At 43.2% G+C, this 21,431-nt stretch overlaps 1 protein-coding gene and 1 pseudogene across 1 annotated transcript in view; one reads left to right on the forward strand and one right to left on the reverse strand.

Annotated features, from left to right (window-relative positions):
- Window positions 1-21,431, reverse strand: part of Shisa6 (shisa family member 6) — a 181,161-nt gene that overhangs the window by 82,997 nt on the left and 76,733 nt on the right. The gene's annotated exons all lie outside the window — the stretch shown is intronic.
- On the forward strand, window positions 17,171-18,258 carry LOC110331909 (annotated as a pseudogene).

The following is a 21,431-nucleotide window of genomic DNA, read 5'->3' on the forward strand; positions in this document are numbered from 1 at the left end:
AAGGGAAGGGAAGGGAAGGGAAGGAAGGGAAGGGAAGGGAAGGGAAGGGAAGGGAAGGGAAGAAGGGAAGAAGGGAAGAAGGGAAGGGAAGGACCAGTATTGAAATACTCGTTAAAGAACATCCGCAGTGACTTAACTTCCATCCTTAGGCCCCAACTTCTAAATCTCTAAAAGAGACTCAGACCAGCTACACTACCTGGAAGAAGCAGAGACAAACCAAACTGTCAGGAAAGAACCAGGTCACAAAGCTTCCTGGAAGAGGCTCAGGTATTGAACTACCTACAAAACCCTCTCTCCAACCTGTTGGGCTACCTGTACACTATGCCATGTGCTATGGGTTCTCAGGCTTTATGAACCATTTCACCCAGGGTGGGATGTGCATTGGTAAGTGCAACTATCTTTGAGTCATTTCTACTACTGTAAGTAACCCCACCTATACATCTTTAAGTAACCTCAGCAAAACTCATTGGTTTAAGCTGGAATTCAGCAGTACCTGTACTTGGTTTGCCATCAGTTTCCTCTCTGGGGTAAGTAAATGTTTACAGAACCCAAGGAATAGTATCATATAACACCCAGAAGTTGTGGAAGATTATTTAATTCATAAGGCAGGAAGATTAGAATACTGTTGGTATATCTGTCCTAAGTATTTTTGCAAACTTCCCTTCTTCTGAGCGCCTAACCTCTCCTAGAGCAGTTGCTCTCAGGCATGGGGATTTGATCCTCAAGAGACAACTATAGTGACTAGACACACAACAGTTATCATAACCAGAGGACGTGATGCCACTGGCCCCAAGAGGTGGTGACTAAGCGCATAGCTAATCATGCTATAATGCACAAGATACCCTTCAGTGAAAAACTATTTCACCCCAAACATTAACATTAACATTCTACCCCCACAAGAATTATTTCCCTCTAAATGCCAGCCATTTAATTTTTGGGTGGGTTTTTAATGTTTGGGTTGGTAAAGCACAGGCCATGCTAAAATGAGGAACTTGATTCAGATCCACAGAATACATAAATACAAATTCAGTACCCAATGTCTATAAATCCAGCACTCTTGAATTACATGACAGGTGGAAATAAGTGAATCTCCACAAGTTTGCACATGAGCTAGCACTGTATACACAATGGTGTCCAACAAGAGACTAGCACTTGTGGGTGGGTTGTCCTTTGACTGCCACCCACAAATCATGGCACATGTAAGCTTGCATTCACACATACACATACACACACTTAATACATGTGATTTTAAAAATCAACAGACTCTGTTCCCCAGTGATGAGTGAGTGTTGGGTGACATAGGTGACACGGTTTCTGGGATCTGAGTCGGCTGATCATTACCAGCATTCCTTAGTTTATGTGAAATGTCTCGAACAGGCTCATGTTTGAACTCCTAGTGGTGCTATTTGGGGATGCTGTGGAACCTGTAGAATATGGTACATGACTGGAGGAAGGTTGTCACTACCATCAGTCTTGGAGATTATATTGCCTTCTGCTTTGTGTCTGTCATTCCCTTCTTCCTGATCTGGCTGGTATGTGACACATTCCACTGTGGACTCCCACTACCATGAAGTTGCTCAGGCATGCCTTCACTGCTTCGATGGGCTGTGCCCTCAAACCATGGACCAAATATTTCCTCCCTTCTCTCTGTCAGCTACTTTAGCACGGGATCAAGGAAACAACTAATAAAATAATAATTATGGTGATTATAATGACAATAGCAAAATATTAAATTTACTAATGCATGTCTATTCTTCATTTAAAAAATGACACCAGTTAACCAGTATCCAAAGCCAGAAGCCTGGAGGCTAGCTTTCCCCTCCCCCTGCTCCCCACATTCATCTTCTTCCATGATCTTTCTCAAGCCACTGCTTCATCACTCCCAAAGTACACCTTGAATGTTGTGCTGTATAAGACATACACAGTTTCTCTGGATTACTCCACTGCAGTAGCATCCTAACCAACTGTTCTCTTCTTGCCTCCCCGAGACTCAATCTCCATAGAGCTGCCAAAATGATCCCTTAAAACATTAGCTGAATCACATCATGCCCCATGTATTAAAGCCTCCCACTACTCCTGGAATAGATTCAAATTCCTAGATGTTTCTCAGAGTTCAGTTTAGGAACTTCTTCTAGGGAAGAAGTCATATTCTTCTCTCCTTGGGGCCTTCGTTTTTGTTCTGTATGTACCTTGTCACAAGCTGGCTTCCTCTCAGCTTCTGGATCTCTGTTTTCTTCCCTTTAGAGAAGCTAGACTTGATCTTTCTAAATAATGCCTCTTATTATTCTCTTCCACGCACCCTCGTTTATTGCTGTCACTACAGTTAGCACAATGTGTAATCAACTAATCTCATTATTTTATTTATGTATTTTCCATCTCCCATTACTAAACAAGGGCAGGACCCATGTTTCTCATGCTCGTTGTTATACCTGTAGCATCTAGCACCATGCCTAGCAGGTTTTTCACAAACATGAATGAGTTGCCTCTTAAAATTAGATACCGCGTTGCAGTTGACAGACACTGTTAGCCAGAGAAGAGAAGCCAGGTTATCATTAAGGATGGCCTTCTGTGAGCAATGGGTATGAGGTCGAATTGGCTGATAGCATCACCACAGACAAACCACATAAAATTGTATCCTGGAGTCAGTGGAGAGCGCTCTGTCCTATTCCTAGTGACTACCTGGAAAACATCAAGGTGGAGATGAGGATCTGTGGTCTTAAGACACAGTGAAGCTTCCTGGCCATCCTGGGGAGAAGTGGTTACTTTAGTACACACAAAACAGTCCCATGCATCCAGCCTACAGCGTATTTCATGAATCAGGGGTGCACACCAGCTTGGGTTGAAGCTTCAATCTCTCCTGTCACTTCATCCACTTTTCTAAGTTGTTGGCTTTCATTCTTGGCCACCTGTTTTTCACTGACCACGTGTCTGGCTTTGTCTGGATATGCATTCACCATTATCTACCATTCAGCACCCACAGCTGCATTTTCTCATTGTCCACCTCTCCTCTTGTATTGGTCTTTAAGACTCTAGACCATACTTTATCCACCTTAATCACTCCAAAGCCAGGTGCCCAATTCTCAAGTTAATCCCTATGCTCCAGAGCAGCTCTGAAATGATCTGCTCTGACCCACCCTGAACCTGTACGCTTTCCTTACCTTTCCCTTGGAAACAACCACAAGGTCCTGGTTAGGGTTCCTCCTTTTCCTACTTGCTATGGTTGTTCCTTGTGCTATTTGCCTGCCATGTGGCCATGCATGGCATGTGACTTCCTTCTAGGAACCTCTGAGCACACAGACTTCTTCCTTCACTCTATGTGGTGGTTTGAATAGGTAGAGGCCCCATAGACTCATGGGTTTGAATTTTTGGTCTTGTTGAAGTAGGTGTGGTCTTATTGGAGGATGAAGGCAGGTTTTAAGCTCTCCTATGCTCAAGCTATGCCCATAGTTACACACAGTCTCTTGCTGCCTGCAAATCAAAATATAGAACTCTTGGCACCATGTCTGACGGTATGCTGCCATGCTTCCCACCATGATGATAATGGACTAAACCTCTCAAACTATAAGCCAGTTCCAGTTAAATGTTTTCCTTTATAAGAATTGCCTTGGTCCTGGTGTCTGTTTGCAGCAATGAAATCCTAGCTAAGACACCCCAGTTGTCTATGTACCTGTTTTCACATAGCTGATATAACAAATCTCAAGGGATGTTTTAAAACAACAGTGTTTGCTATTTGGATGACATTTATATTTATTATAATAAGGGTAATTTTTAACAAAGTCAATTACTTTGAGCAGACTCATACTCTTGGTTGGATGAAGACAGAAACTGGTAGGCAGCCACTCATAATTTAGACTACTAGGTAATACTTATAAATTAAACAATAAAATTCTATCCTAAAAAATCCCACTATATTATATGCACACTTGTCTTCATTGCTACAGCTAGTTATTTAAGGCTTTCTGTTAAAAAAAAAAGAAATTGCTTTGTCAAATCCAGCCTCCAAGGGTCTCATTGCCCTGTCCCCTTTCCCTGCCCCCTTTCCCTGCCCCCTTTCCCTGCCATCTAGCACACTTTCGGGAGCTCTGGATCTACTCTGAATGGAGATTCACAGGAGCTCATGATGTTCTTTCTTTCTCAGCTTCCGAGTACAAAGACTGTTGGGTATCTCTAGCCTCAAGTCTGTCATTTACACAAAGCAGATTCCGAGAGACTGAGCTGGTGCTTGGCTGAGCTGGTGCCAAAAAGTGCAAAGTTCTTCCTTCCTATATCTGTCCCTAGTCCTGGGTGTGGCAGGTCATGCCCTTGTCCTCCCATCCTGGCTCGTTGAGCTGGGCACTGCTATCTTTCTTGTAGAAAATTTCCACAGCATTCCACACTGCTATTTGTTCGCCTCTACGATAAATCAAACAGATGGCTTCATCTTTTCCTCACAGGTCCCATTTTCTGGCCTTTAATCATGTTTGTTGCTTAACGTTGGCCAATCCACTCGGCAACCATTTGTCTGAGACCTCTGCAGCCGAGGCTGCCGACGGTCCCTCTTGAATGCATTCTAGTTCTGGAATTTGATGAGCAATCGCTCCTATCAGTGGGCAGGTTATTAAACAACTGGGACTCTGCAGCCATTTCAGGGACTTGCCCAGAAGACAGAGAAGCAATCTCAGAGACAAGAAGCAATTGTTTCCAAGACTCCATCCCGTTGTTGGGCTAGGCTCTTGTGCCTGAACGTTGGAGATGATGGCGGGGAGGAGCTGGGCTTTGTTTCACATAAAAACTCTCAATATTTTCCTTGTTTTCCACTTATGTCACCAGCCTGCAGGACTGGGCACTGTCTCCTAGGAGTGTAGAACTTAACAACGTCTCTTGTCCATCTGTAGGTATTGACCAACACGTAAAATAGATCTGCAGTCTAAGGCTTGGCACCAAGAAGAAGGCATTGATTCATTTATTAAGAACTTACTGGCCAAGCACTGTGCCTACCTGCCCCAGAGATGGAGTCGGACAAGTAAGCAACAATGCTTGGAATAACTAATTGCTATGCAGTGAGTACTTCCATAAATGCTTTCTAATAGGAGCACATGGTATTACTCAGAAGATAGTCTAGATGGGACAGATGCAAGGTTAATTCAGAGTGGAAAAATGAGGAGGCACATCATGGAGAGATGAGACAATTGAAATGAGTCTCTATTCACAGCACTTTAAAAAAAAACAATGATTCCTTATAATTTTCACAACTATGTAATGACAGGGACAAATAGAGTTAGGCTTCTTTGCCTAGCAGGATACCAGGGTCACTGAGGGTCAATGGCAGAGTCAAAAAGAGCCTGTCTACACCCCGCATCAGTGTGGTACCATTTTGTTGCTGGGAGACACTGTAACCTTGGCCAGTTCTCAGAGCTGAGGACCAGGACACACAAGTAGTTTTGTGTATTACAAAGGGAGGTGTAAGGTTGAGGTGGTTGAGCTTGTGGGTTTGATGGAGGCCTTCATCTTGGCCTTGGGAACTGTCTGTACCAGGGCTCTGTGTCCTCTGGGAAAATTGATCCTTTCTGCTGCCAAGCCCTGTGTGCTGCTGATGTGAACATATCCCATCCTCATTATAAGTACATGTTCAGGTATACCCCACGGGGTGACCTCAGAAATAACTGTTCTTTGGGTGCCTTGAGCTCAGTGCTCACTCCTTGGCATATTTAATTTTCCATTCCCTGACTATAAATCCAGAGGATGAGAGAGTAGGGCAAAGGTAAAAGTGAGCCATTGTTATCTGTCTGTCAACCATCTTTAAAGACATTGTCTACCTTCATCCACACCAAAAAACAAAAACAAAAAACCAAAAAAACAGACAAACAAACAAAGAACTGGCTGAAGGGGACAGGTAATAAAAGAACAGAGGCTGAGGAAATGTAGCTGTGACTTAGGAGAGACTTTATTTAGCTTAAGAAAGATAAGACACCCAGCTCCCTCCCTCCATCCACCTCGACGACTTTCCTTTCCCCTTTTGAGTGAAATTCAAGCATCCCAGCTTGGGCCCTCATTATTTGGCTTGTTTGGTCTGTGGATTGTAGAATGGGTATTCTGTATTTTATGGCTAATACCCACTTAAAAGTGAGTGCATGCCCTTTTGGGTCTGGGTTACCTCACTCGGGATGACACTTTCTAGTTCCATCCATTTGCCTGCAAATTTTATGATGTCCTTGTTTTTAATAGCAGAGTAGTATTCCATTGCATGAACGAAGCGCATTTTCTCTGCCCACTTCTTTACCACATTTTCTTCTGTTGAGGGACATCTGGGTTGTTTTTATAGTTTCTGACTGTTATGGATAGTGCTGCTAAGAACATAGTAGAGCATGTGTCCGTGTGGTATGGTGGAGCATCTTTTGAGAATATGCTCAGGAGTAGAATAGCTGGGTCTTCAGGTGGAGTCATTCCCAATTTTCTGAGGGACCATCAGATTGATTTCCAGAGTTGTTGGATAAGTTTGCACTCCTACCAGCAATGTTTTACATCCTTGCCAGCATAAGCTGTCACTTGAGTTTTTTGTTGTTTTTTTTTTTTTTTTTTTTTTTTTTTTTTTTTTTTTTTTTTTTTTTTTTTTTTAATCTTAGCCATTCTGATGGGTATAAGGTGGAATCTCTTTCATTTTGATTTGCATTTTCCTGATGACTAACGACCTAGACCTACCCCCCCCCCCCGCAAATTTGTAGCAGATGTGCAGATTGGTCTCCCGAGCAACTGGAGTGGGAGCTGTCTCTGAATCTGTTGTCTGCCTGTGGATTCTGTTCCCCTAGCTGGGCTGTCTTACCAGGCCTCAATGGGAGAGAACTTATCCAATCTTGCAATGATTTGATGTGCTAGGGTGGTTCAGTTCCAGAGTGGGGGTGGGGGATCTCTGTCTTCTCAGAGAAGAAGTGAAGGGGCAAGGGGAGAGGATGTGAGAGGTTCAGCTGGGAGGAGAGGAGTGGTTTCCATGCAGATGCAAAGTGAATAAATAAATAAACAAATAAATGGAGGGAAAATAAAAGAAAGTTAAGACATACAGTATTTACTACAATTCTTATGGTATACAAAGTTTATTAATAACATTATATTTGTCATGTGTTACAATTTCATCTACTGTCAAAAAATCCAGTACCATTGCCTCATGTACACACTAACCCCAGGAAGTTCATGAAAGCCTCTATTATGAAAGGAAGACTTGCAGCCTGTAGTCTATGGGAGCTAGGGGTGTAGGTGGAATTCTAAGATGGTAGAGACTGAGGACTGGAGGGCTGGGAGCAACATCAAAGGAATGAAAGTGAAGAGCAGAGAGTGAATGACTGAGCTGGGGGGCAGGGTGTGCAGCAGGAGCAGGGACAGGAGCCACAGCCCTACCAAGGGAGCAAAGGCTGTATGCATTAGACAGACTGCATGTAGAGAGGAAAGCAGACAGGGCCCTATGGAGCTTTTTGGACAGCATGAATATTCAGTTGGTCAACATGAATATTCAATGAGGCACAGATTTGCAGATAAGCTTTTGAGAGAGCTGCAACTGACAAAAGGGTCTGACTTCTTTTCTGAATCTCCCAGTATCAAGGGACCATATGCCACTGTGGAGACGGGGATGGGATTGTAGGTGGAGGCAGAGACCTAGGAGTTTAGATGAAGAGAACAGTGTGAGTGACAGCCGTCAGTGGCAAAGAGCCCCGCTGCAAAAATGTGAGAAACATCCAAGCACACAGTAGGGCAGGGGGTCTTATGGTTAGTATTTATGCACAACTTTTCAGTCTCTAGGGGATATGTCCCTGTGTGGCTAGTTCTATGAAATCATAGGTATAAAGTGCTGGAAAGGAGGCTAAGGACAGTCAAGGACTTTGGCTGCTCCTCACTGTGTGTGAAGGTACATGAGAAGTCCCACAGCCTATAGTACAGCCTCAAGGTCATTTGCTGCTCTCACTAGCTGCAGAGAACAGTTTCAGCTAAGGACAAGGCCCTACAACTACAAAATAAAATGTTGAGGAAAACAAACTGTCTTGTCCAAAGTCATTGTTTTATGGATGTGCGTGCACGGAGCTATAGAAGGGACAAGGCCCGTGTATGCCAGTGACAGAACTCCAGTTGGAATTTAGTAACTCTGTTCAGTTTAGCAGACCAGAAGCATAGTTCTTACTGATTCTGTCTGTGAAGAAGACTGTTCATGGAATCAGAGCTGAGAGCTCATTTGGGGACTTTGGAGGAATTAGGGAAAGGGAGAATCGTGGGTGGCCAAAGCCCTATGATCTAAAAGGAACCCCGCATCTGGTCACCTGGGTCGGCCTATAGACCTGGTCAATGGGAAGAGAAACGAGGAATGGATTAACAGGGATCTATAGCACTGTTTGTGCATCTTCCTCCCTTCCTGAGCATCCCTCAGTCTCTGCCTCTCTGTCTGTCTCTTTCTGTCTGTTTCTCTCTGTCTCCATCTCTGTCTCTGTCTGTTACTTTTTAAAATTCTTTCATTCAGTAAGCTCTTCCTGCGTGCACAGTGGCACCCTCTTAAGTATGTATGAAAGGACATATGTAGGTTTTGATTCACAAAGAGCTTTTCTGATCATGCCCATCCACATATCCAAGAGTAAGAGACTAAGAGAGGCAGAGGCACTTAGAGGGAAATGAGTGACAGGAAGTTGCTTTGGAACAATGTGGACTTTCTGTGTATCTGGCTCCATTGTCAAACCTTCATCCTTTAGGCTTACTGGAAGAAAATGGCTGACTTTTAACAGAGATGTGACTTGGGGAGAATGAGAGAATAACATGGTGTCCCTTACCTTGAGATGTTTGGTGCCCAGAAGGATCCGTAAGCAGTACATTCCTTGCAGGCTCACAGGGCACTATGATGTGGGGTTCCTTTCTAAAGCAGAATGCAAACTACAGCAATGCTGAGGAGAGAGCTTTGGTGCAGTGAGTGCTAGCATGCCTGAACTAGCTTGGAAAAAACTGTGAAGAGCCTGTTCCCATAAACAATGCTGTTTGGGTGTGATGCTTGCATTTGAGTTGGTTTCTTAGTCCATACAGAGGCAGCAAATATTCTTAGAGGACCAAAGGGGTGTGTTTGCCTAAGATTGAAAGCTCTTTCCTCATGAGCCTAATATCACCACCACCACCACCACCACCACCACCACCACCACCATCATCTTTGAGATAGGGTCTTACTATAATTCCTTGACTGTTCCTCAACTATGGGCTCAGTTGATCCTGCTATATTGGTCTCCCAAATAAATGGGACAACAGGTAGTAGTCACAATTTCTGGCTTATGTTATTGTGTGTTTAAAGCCCACCTCATATCATTATTGTGTGCCAGGCCTTGGGATATATGTTTGACATATCCTGACTCATTTGCCCTCCACCTGTGAGGTAGGTGTTATTCTCCCAGTAAAATTTCCATGAACTCCATTTAGCTTTGTATGGGGTGTAACAGTTCTTCTTTCTGTACCTACCCAGTTGTCAACTCAGTATTTTAGAGTCAAGACTCCCATGATAGAGGGGCTCTTTCAGGTACTTGGGATTGGCAAGATGAATCCCCTATTCCAAATGGTCTCGTTTTCTAGTTGGGAAAAGATAAATGACAAATGAGTGGGTTACCTATAGCAACAACCAATTCGGGTAAGTGCAATATTGCATAAGACCTGTTGAGAAAGTACCTTAAATGCTCCACATGCCCAGAGCCAGAGGATAGACTATCCAGATGTCCATGGGCCCTTAGGCCTTGGAAACATTTTGAGAACTTACAGAAGAGAAAGGATATGGGGAAGAATGTGAGAAAAGTGGAGATGTAGCATGGGCCAGACTGTTAAGTGTGCTGAAGGTCAATTGCAATGTGGAGTCATCCCATCAGGTGAGTGCCTAGAAGGAGCTTGTGCGGCTGCCTTAAGGAGAATGATTGGAGCGGGGAAGCAGGAGAGATTGTGGGAGATGAAGCTTTGGTGGGAACCCAAGCAAGAGATACTAACGACCCACTGCTAGAAGAGGGAGGTTGTGGCACTGGAGAAGATGGGCTGTTTGGGCTATTGTTTGGACTTTGGATCATGAGGGAATTTTAGATCTATTGAAGGTGGGAGATATGGGAATAGTGATATCTAAATTTGACCTTAAACACGGAATAGCAACCATTCTGAAAGCTAGTCAGACTTCTTAAGCTTATATCAGCCCATGTAAATTACTAATTTAGCTGATAAAATTAAACACAAACATACCGCATGATCCAGAAATTCCACTCTGTGCATTTATACAGGAGAGAGGAATACTTATGTCCCCAGAAAAACATGTACCACAAATGTCCCCTAGTGGGTAAATCAATATGCACATTATGGTACTCTCTAACCCTTCATCCTTAGTAGCCATTGATCTGCTCTGGTTCCTGCAGTCTGACCTTTTTTTTTGAAAATGCCATGAGCATCGTTAGAATGTAGCCCATTGGGACTGGCTTCCTTCCCTGGGTATATTGCCTTTGTGGTTTTCATGTACTGCCATGCTATGGGAACCTATTCCCTCTCACTTCTTAGGTAATTTTCCAGTGACATTTCCACAAAAAGCCAATTTCAGTATATGCAAATTCGAAAGTAAAAATGTAAAACATTATAAAATCGGAGTCAGTCCGGCAAAATGACCTTTGTCATCTATCGCCAATGTCTGGATACCTGTCTCTGGTCATCGCTGGTATCTCTAGGAGAGGAGCACCATATTTGGGGAATACTTTTTGTATCCCTGAGCTTTGGCCAAAATTGTTAGGATGGATGGCTGAGTCATTCTAAGAGGAGGAGAAGGACTCACAGGAAGTGAATGTAGGTGTCCCAATGTGCTCTTAGTTCAGGGGAAAACTGCAGGCTGTTGCTAGGGACCTGGAGCCAGATGGAAATGTGGAAGAAAATGGATAAGGAACAGAAATGAGAGGGAAAGAGGAAGGAAATGGGAGGAAGAGAAGGGGAGACCTCAAGAGAAAGAGAAAGAGGGTAGATAGATGGAAGACAAAAGGAAGGGAGGGGAATAGGAAGAGGAGGATGTTGGTTCTGCAGTTTTGCTTGAATCGCCTCTTTCTCATGAGAGCCTCAGGCCTCTGCTGGCCTTACTATAGCTTCCTGAAGGATAGTGCCACAGGCCAGCACCAGGCACAAACTTAACCCTCATCTGACTCTACAACATAGCAAAGGCTACGTAGTCATGGAACATGTATGTATGGAGCAAGAGGCTGGAAAGGAAGATCTAAATTATAAGCAGTTATTTCTGTTTTCATTGGTTAATCCTGAATGGGATGAAAACCTATCAATGTAAAGAAAGCTACTGAGGCCATCGGCCCATGGACTTCCCCAGAGATAGAGCACAGCGGTCATTCAGCCATTGGGGGGCTCTTGTCTCTAGACTACCTTCTCAGAATTTCTCCTGCATCATGGCATCCTGCCTCTTCCCCTATATTGTACAATTTGTAGGATGATGTTATCTATGGGATTATAGGAATGATCTATGTAAACTCTAGGAGGTGAGGCATGTCCACGGCAGGTAAGTAGTTATTCAAAAAGAATTTGCTCTGTTAAAAGGAAAAAAGTAATTTCAAGTGTCTCAGTTCCCAAACAGAAATACAGCACAAGCCCCATGTGCAATGTTAAACATTCTCATAGGAATTTATAAACCAGGTAAAGTTTGATTTAATAATAATAATAATAATAATAATAATAATAATAATAATAATACTTAACTGCATATAGCCAAAGTACTAAGATCTCTGTCTGCAATCCACAGAGATGTTCAACTGATATTTTACCCAATTGATATTTCCCCCATTTGTTTTATACTAAAGTCTTCAAAATCTTGTTTATACAGCACAAGTCAGTATGAAATAGCAACATCTGAAGGGCTCAAAAACTGCATGTGAGAGCTGGATGTGGTCATAGCCATTGTAATTGCATCATTTTAGGACATGGGGCTGGGAATCTTCAGGTTGAAGTCCATTTTGACCTTGTCAGGACAAGCAACATTGTGAGCCCTTCTCTCCCATATTTTTTTCTTTTAAAAAAACTACCTGTGACTTCATTATGGAGCAGCATCTGTCTAGCTCAAGACATGACATGTGGCTAGTTCCAAATATTTTCTGAATGAAATGTCACAAATCTACAGCTCCCTGCCAGGTTCTCAGCCTCCTGAGCAGGGATCTGAGTTGCTGGTGGGATTTTCTACCCCGCCAATATCTATGGCACAGAGCATAAAGGTCTACTGAGTCATTCTTACTCCTTTTACTTGGTGACAAAGCTTGGCATTGAGTCCTAGCTGTATTCTCTGTACAAGCCACCACCACCATCAGGACTGGGGAAGGATCTGGGCTTGCTGACATATACACAGAACATGCCTCTGTGTGTGTGTGTGTGTGTGTGTGTGTGTGTGTGTGTGTGTGTGTGCGCGCGCGCGGGTTGCGGGGAGTGGCATTTGTTAAGATACATGGAACACAGCTATGAGGATATGCTTGTGAAGGTATAAGAAGATCAAACAGGAATCTCACAAAGAAAACTGTTTACCTAAAAGATGTGGAAGATGGGAAGCTGCTGTCTCCAGACTCACTCCTCGTGTGGAGCCATCTGGGCTATCCACCTTCTCTCCTGCAGCCTGAACTTGAGTCTTCCCACCATGCATGACTCTGCACAAGAGGTCACTGGCTATTCCTCTAGGTGGGGTATTTCTGATCCTACTGTCTTGCCTCCCTTGACAAAAGCATTGGTACTCTTTTTGCAGGACACCCTTGATAAGAAATCCAAGATTCTCAGAACTCAAGGGCCCTTCCACTGAGGATCTATAACCTTCTTTGGCAGTTCTCTCCACTGATGATTTTTTCCTGAACCTTGATCTTGTCATCTCTGCAGACAGAGGTCATGGGCACCAGAGTGTCCTCCATGATAGTAGTTATGATGGCCTAATGATCTTTTGCTTTTAAAAATTGCCTTGCCATATTGAGGACAGAAACTAAGGTCTTTCACACCCTAGGCAACCACTCTACCACTGAGTTTCATCTCCAGCCTCTTATTACTTTTTTTTTGAGACAGAGTCTCTCCCTAAAATGCCTAGGTTGACCTTGAACTCACTCTGTAGCCCAAAGCTACAGGAGTGTTGAAATTCTAATCCTCTTTTGCCTTCCAGTAGTTGGACTCCTCCACTTTCATATCTGTTTATTGACTTAAGAGCATATCACCTGGGTTATAACAATCACCCATTAACTCATCCTTGCTTTAGCTTTTTTTCATTCCAGGTCACTCTAGGAGTACACAGAACCCAGAGTCTAGTCTCATACTGTCCTACTGCAGCTCTGAAGTGGTATATCTTCTCACCGCTCATCATCCTATGGCCAAAAACATCTTACATGAGAAGGCCTCATCTTTAGGGTGGTTGTCCTACCACCGAGCTGAGGTTTGCTTTGTGGAGCAGGATTCTGACAGGGTTGAGTAATAATAATTACACTCCTGGGCTGCAACTGGTTTCAGTGGAGGCTAGGGATGCAGAAATAGCTTCAACACTTAAAGCTACCAAAGTGGCTAGAACTTGCCAGATCTTTATCACCTCCTCTTCTGGAAGACCTGGGCCTTTCTGGACTGAAGTGCTTTGGACAGAAACTGGAGGGCAGCTCAAGACATGGACATGGTACATGCACCATGTATCAGTTGGCACCACAAAGTACAAGAGTCCATGATTTCTTACCAAGGGTGTTGTGCCAGTGGATTACCAATGCTTTTGTCTAGGGTGGTGGGACCAGAGGAGTGGGGAATACTCCACTACAGAGATGGTAACGGCTCCTCATGCAGAGCCACACACAGTGGCAGGACTTAAGGCCGGTTTGCAGAAGAGAATGTGCTTAGTCCAGGTGGCTCCACAAGAAGAATGAACGTTGGAGACAAAAGTCCACCACTTCCTCTATCTTCTGGATGTGCAGGCTCCTTGGGTGCATATCTTCCTCTTGCTCTTGCCTGACAGAGTCCCGTTCCATAATAAAACTGTCCCTCTATGTGGCTCCTTGTCTTGGGAGCCTTTTTGGCAATGGGATCCTGAAGGTGGTTAGTGTGGTGACTCACGCTGCTTTGAGATATGCAAAGTCCAGCCTGCTCCCCCCTCCCACCATCTCACACCTAATCTCTAAAGAGGTTTCAAGGTGACCCCTCTAAGAAGTGACAGCACAACTTTCTGCCTTGCTGATCCTCACGGACTTGGCAGGGGGCAGGGGGCATGGCTTTGAAGAGCATGGTTAACTTTATTCTCCTATGTCCTAGACTTCTTTCCTGTTGCTGTTGTAAAGTACCCCCCCCCCGACAAAAGCAGCTTACAGGAGAAAGGGTTTGTTAACTCAGAGTTCCAGGTGACAGAGTCACCCTATTTGGGAAGTGTAGACAGCAAGGACTTGAAGCAGCTAAACACAGGTGAGTCAGATCCCAGAGAAAAGGGTGTGCCTGTGCTCTGCAGTGCTCGGCTTGCCTTGGCCACTCTTACGTAGTCTAGCACCCAAACTCAGGATTGATGCTCTCCACCATGGGCTGGACCTTCCCACTTCAACTGGTGGAATCAGACAGTCCCCAACAGGTGTACCCAAAGTCCAACCTGACCTAGACAATCCCTCCTTGAGACACTTCTCAGGTGATGCTAAGCTGTGTGAAGTTGACAAGTCAAACTAAACGTCACATCCGTTTTGTAGGTGTTGCCGTCTGATGGGAATTTCAATATGACCACTTATTAGATAAATAACATTAAGAAATTTTATTTACTTTTCTCTGATGTTGTCCTCTTCATACTTAGAGATGCTAATGCCTATTGTAAGGAGTTATATTAACTGAACAAATTGTAAAAATGTCAAGAAGCAGACAGTTAACCTTGAGCTCTACTATTTTCCTATATCTTCTTTCTCTTTCCAAGGAGTCAATAAGCATACATGAGAGAGGGAGAGGAAGGGGGAGGGGGAGGGGGAAGGGGAGGGGGGAGGAGAGAAAGAGAGCGAGAGAGAGATTTAAAGAAAAATTTATATACCACTCTCCCAAATCATCAAATCACATGGGGCATAGACATTACAGCCAGAGAAAAGAATCCCATCAGAAAGCCGGGGACACTACTAATGCTGAGTAAAGCCCAAGCAGGCCTCGATGCCCTGAGCTGGCTGGAAATAATGTAAGGCATTGGTATCCTTTATTTATCTTGTCCACAGGGCCATTAGGCAGACCTAAGAGCACTGTGAGAAACGGATAAAGTAAATTAGGCCCAGGGCTTGCTGATGACTCTCTCATAGGTTATTTCTACTTCTTCACCTCTGTTCCTACCATGGAGAAGGCTATGGTAGTTCCATTTCATGTTCTAACACCATGCCCCACCGAGAGCTCAAGCCTGCATTAGAAAGCTAATGAAGGTAGTGGGAATGAACATCATAGTGGTACTATTCCTTCATCTTATCCCTCTGCCCTGCATACTGCCAAGTTCCCACTAGTTGGCCTTCCCCTGAACTTCCAGCCCTTCATCTCCCCATCACGGTGTTTCACACGCATGTGGAGGAATTTCCATTGGCAGCAACATGTCTGTCACTAAGTCTGGGTTCAGAATGGAAATACTCATGGAGGGGAGAGTGAAGCTTGGGAAAGCTTGCTGTATGGCTTTAACCTAGGCAACCTTCCTACTCTACAGTGCCATCACTGAAGGCCAAGCGGGGGATCTGTCAAATCAACTGGGAGATTATATACAGGGAAAAATGAAATGCCTACCTTTTCCATGAAAAGGTTTAGCTGTAGAGAAAAGAAAACCTGCAGAGGCTGGAGTGGGGTGAGCTGTTAATGAATCTGGCATTAAGAGATTTGTGTTAACCCGAGGGAGGTGGCTGCGTTCCCAGATTTGATTCAGCCCGTTCCGGGAAGCTGTGGGGTATCTTCACAGAGGTCAGCAGCAGTTAAGTTAAAATATTCAACTGCTCATTATCCCCACAGATTGCACCACTTTCCCCAGGGTATTTTGGGAAGCAGACAATAGGCCCACATTGGGTGCATTAGTCCAGCCCTAGATTTCTTACGATGTTGTCTCTAATTCAGACCCACCTCTTCTTCTTGCTCCTGGACTCAGAATGCAGATGGGCACAGGCTACTCTGGTTCTCAATGCCACTTCAGTGGTATTCCCTATGCCCAAACGTGTATTAGTTGTGTCATACTTGCCTGTGGCTTTATTTACATCTACAGATAGTTCGTTGTAACCAAGGAGAGGCAAAGCCTATTTCCTTCGGAAGAAATGAAATGCCTTTTGATTGACATGAAGAGAGATCCAGAAGGAACTGGAAAATGACAAAGGAGCCAGACTACAGAGTGAGGATGTTCAGGTAGGCTGAAGCTGAGGAGTGTGACTGCACAAACTTTGTGGGTAAATGGACTGAAAGAAATAGGAGACCCTAAAAGTTCTATTTTACTGGCTTCTCCCCCCATTAGTGGAAGATGAACACAAGCAGAGAATTTTCCTTTTCAGAAAAGATAGTTTGTGGTTCATCATTTGTACAAATTCATGAAACTAAAGGCAAGATAAAACACATTTCCTGGGGTCTATGTGATGCTAAATGGATAAGAAGCTGGAGGCTGGGCACAGACATGGGAGAGGAGAGCAGTAATTGAAAACCCAGGTAGGCACAGCAGCAAACCACCTGCACTCCACACCTCTGCAGACATGTAGGCTTCATCCTAAACTGTCTGTAGCCATCTCCTTTCAAGGATGTTTTGAGACATCAGCCTTTCCGGACAGGAGACTTGGGGAAGTGGGTTAGGGATGCTCTGTTCTAAAGGTCGAAGACATTGTACAGACATACAAGTGAAAGGAAGCACAGACACACTAACAAAGGATGGCCACAGACAGCAAGGACAGACAGCTGTCACTGTGTGTCTGCAGAGTCCTGTGCCGCTTGAGTTCTGAGCAATAGCTATACAGTGTATATGGAGGTATCTCCGTTGGTAGTAGAACAATTTGTGGCTCATGACTTGAAGAAGTTCACAAAACAAAAGACAATAGAGATAGCATTTCCTGAGATCTGTTTGTTGGTAAAAGAATGAAAGGAGATATGTCCATCAGCAACTACAGAGTAGATTTGCACATACCTAGATGATGTATGTCAGTCACTCAAAACGGCCTCTTGACGCAGCTAAGAGACGCAGTAAAGAGCAGGAGTGGTTGCCGCACCGGAGCTATGTTTCGAAACCAGTATGACAATGATGTCACTGTTTGGAGCCCTCAGGGCAGGATTCATCAAATTGAATATGCAATGGAAGCTGTTAAGCAAGGTTCAGCAACAGTTGGTCTAAAATCAAAAACGCATGCAGTGCTGGTTGCACTGAAGAGAGCACAGTCAGAGCTTGCTGCTCACCAGAAGAAAATTGTCCACGTTGACAACCCTATTGGTATCTCAATTGCAGGTCTAACTGCTGATGCCAGACTGTTATGCAACTTTATGCACCAAGAGTGTTTGGATTCCAGATTTGTGTTTGACAGACCACTGTGTCTCGCCTTGTGTCTCTAATTGGAAGCAAGACCCAGATCCCAACACAGCAATATGGCCGGAGGCCGTATGGTGTTGGGCTGCTCATTGCTGTTATGATGATATGGGCCCTCACATTTTCCAAACCTGTCCATCTGCTAACTATTTTTGACTGCAGAGCTATGTCTATCGGAGCCCGTTCTCAATCAGCTCGTACTTACCTGGAGAGACATATGTCTGAATTTATGGAGTGCAATTTGGATGAACTGGTTAAAGGCTGGTTAAAGGCCTGTGTGCCTTAAGAGAAATACTCCCTGCAGCAGGACCTGACCACAAAGAATGTTTCCATTGGAATTGTTGGTAAAGACTTGGAATTTACAATCTATGATGATGATGATGTGTCTCCATTCCTGGATGGTCTTGAAGAAAGACCTCAGAGAAAAGCACAGCCTTCACAGGCTGCTGAGGAACCTGCAGAAAAAGCTGATGAACCAATGGAACATTAAGTGATAAAGGTTACTAGGACATGAGGATGCAGGGACAAACACTGGTGANAATAATCTGTATTTTAAACCAACAGCTGCAGTGTATTAGTTGGTATATTTTAGAAATCAGTCCAGATGTGAGTTTTCTCTAAGCAACTTCACAGAAACCATATAATGGGGTGCATTTTCTTTGAAAGGGTATACATAATCATTTTCTAGGAAATATAGGTATCTATACCAATGTTTTTATATGAAGAAAATAAGTGTCTTTGCAGTTTTAAAGACAACTGTGAAATAAAATTGTTTCACCACCAAAAAAAAAAAAAAGAGCAGGTACACATGGTTGTGGGGTGCTGCATATTTGTAATCCATTTTTATAGTTGTGTATGCTGTACTTCCATAGGACCAGTGGTACAGAAGTTTTGTTTAATCAGAATTGCCACATATATGTCAGCAATGTGTAGCAACGTACGCCACAGGGCAGCTACACTATCACTAGGTCACAGAGATTCTTCAGCTCCCTTGTAATACATCAGGCTACTCTTTTGTATGTGGTCAATCATTAAGTGAATAATCAATTGTATGACCAGTGACTACAGTTCCTGAAGCCCTGTTGTTTTGTCCAGTGTGTGTGCATATATGTACAATGCGTTTTGAGCTTTCCGGGTTTTGTTCATATGTAGATTCATGTGATGATCACCAAGGCTGTCAAGAGACACACTTATGCAAAGACTGATTGGACTCACACTCTTGCCACATACAATATTCTTTCTTACTTGCTCATACTGGTTTTAGATGACTTCTTACATTTCAAAATTTATTGCATATACTGCCTTTCCCAAAACAAATGGTCTAAATTGCTAATCTACTTGTTTAACCCCTTAAAAACAGTGTTTGCCATTGGAGACCTCTTTCCTTATTTATTGTCTTCACATTTCCTAGTCTGTGAGTTTCTTTTGGCCAAGGACAGAGTCTCCTACTACTTTTTATCACCAGTACTTAGCGTAGTGCTGTAACAAAGTAGGGGTCAGTCATTGTTTGCCAAATATGATCTGATTTTATAAAGGATAAATGTCTTACTGCATAGAGAAAACTGTACAGAAAAAGCTATTATATAATCAACATTTGATATATTTGATTAGCTCAAGCACAGTTTTATGTGAAAGCATATTAATATTGAATTATGGTGAGTTAATTTGCAAGGATATATGTATGGAGTATGCACACTGTGGTCAGATCTCCTCTGTTAGGAACCACAGTGCTATGTGACTATCAAGAAAATATTTGTTTCCCAATCACCAGGGTTCATATGTTGAAATCCTCATACCAAGGTTATGATGTTGGAAAAATGTATCCTTGCATAGTAATTAGGTTATGAGTCCTGGACCCTACAGATAGGACTGAAACTCAAGTCTCATTCTGTCATGTGAAGATACTAGGAAAAATTGGCACTCTACAAAATGGAATAGAGCTCTCTGCAGCATACCACCAAACTGCCACCATCATCATGGGCCTTCAGCCTCAAAACCCATAGATGATACAGCCATAGTGTTTCAATGTATCAGTTTTTATAGGAACCCACATGGATTAAGGCCCATGCACACATCCTTTCCTAAATATCACTGAGTTGTGCTTTTGTGTCATATCTAACTTTGTTCCCAAGGACATTCTTAAAAGGTCATATTTAAGACCCCTCTCTGAACCTGTATTTTTCTATAAATTCATTAGTGCCCTCTGCATAACTGTTCCACATATCAAATGTTTCTCTTAGAATTTTACATTGAGCAAACATGTCCTCCTTGTGGAACTGGTGAGCATTTCTCTTTCTAGCAAACAGACATCTGTAACTCACAATCAAATTAGCATGGTTTCTAGGAAGAACAAGATTATGTCTCTATTCTCTTTACTGATTCTCAGGTACTATGCTAAATACTTTCTGATCTCCTCCTATTTCTTGGGAAAATTATAAGACACTGATTAAATTTTGCATATAAGTCAAATGTGTTGGTGCACACTAATCCCAACGCTCACAGGCTAAGACAGGAGAATTACAGCAAGTTTGAGGGCAGCCTGATCTACACAGCTACATAGCGTGTGTGTGTGTGTGTGTGTGTGTGTGTGTGCGTGTGTGTGTGTGTGTGTGTGTGAAGCAAGAAAGTTGATTTTTAAGAGTAGAATAGATTAGTATATACTAACACAACATTTTTAAAAGAGTCAGTCATTCTTTCTGTGGTGCAAGCTGATTGGCATGGCTGTTTGAGAAACAGGTCCATCTAGATTTATGCCTTCAGATAGAAGCTTCTCCTTTGGTGATATAGGAGTGAAGTTTAGATTTTTAAGATTGTTATTGTTTTTGTATCGTGGGGATCAGAGCACCCGAATCAATAGAACATACCCTGCTGAGCTCTAGTGAGGAAGCTCTTGTCAACCTTACTTTGGATTGCTCTGAGAAAACTCCCCTCTCATGAAGTTTTTCCATACGTCGTGTAAAGCCATCTCGAGACTGTCTTCAGAAAGCATGTGACCCACAGACAAAAACCTTAATTTTCTTCTTCCTTTCTTAATCTTGATTTTCGTATTCCTTTGACTTTATTTCATGCTTGTCATTGAAAATAGGACATGTCAAATCCTTTATATAAAGGAAAAGTGACTCTACACCCAGCTCTGACTGGGAAGTGAATAGCATATTTGTGTATATCCAGACACTTGGCATTTATTCTGCAAATATTTAGAACCTTAAGTTATTCAGTGGACACCACGAACTAATAGGAATACTGAAAATCATGGCATCACTGCTGTGTTTCGGAGGGAAATCAAGTGTGCTTTAAAGGTGGGAACAAAAGACAGGCATAGGAAATGGTGGTGATGAAGACTGAGTCCAGGAGTGTGAATTCTGAGCCATATGCTCTGGAACAAGATAGGCAGTCTTTATTTTATTTTATTTTGTTTTTTATTTTTGAAGGCTTGGAAGCAGCAAGAGAAAGGAAATTCCTTAAATCCCAAGGGTGTTCTTCAAGAATCCTGGAGACAAGGCTTCTTAGGCTTAGGTCAAATGCATGTGTCAAAACTGTCAAATGCAGCTTCCATCCAAATACTCCCACTGTGTGGGAGAGGGGGGAGTGACCTCTCTATCACTGGCCCTTCCACTAAGACTTAACTGATATGGAGTTCTTGGCTGATGGTTTTGTTCTAAAAAGCATCAAGATGGACAGGAATTAGTCTCATGCCTCTTTTTGATTCTAAAAAAGTGTTAACGAGCAGAAGCTCTGTTATAAAAGACAGGTGAGATGTCATTAGACTACAAGGCTCAATGACAGTCCGGAACCACACTGCCCATAATGCAGCCTCATGCCTGCAGGTTCCTTCCCATCATTCTCAAGGGTAGTGGGAGCCTTGCTGGTAGAAGGATGCTATCCCAAGCAAACTGTTATCACTGAATCTATTTGTACAGATTGTGCAAGGCAACCATACCGATCCTTT

The sequence above is a fragment of the Mus pahari genome, chromosome 14 (genome assembly GCF_900095145.1).
Source record: "Mus pahari chromosome 14, PAHARI_EIJ_v1.1, whole genome shotgun sequence".
Classification (NCBI taxonomy): domain Eukaryota; kingdom Metazoa; phylum Chordata; class Mammalia; order Rodentia; family Muridae; genus Mus; species Mus pahari.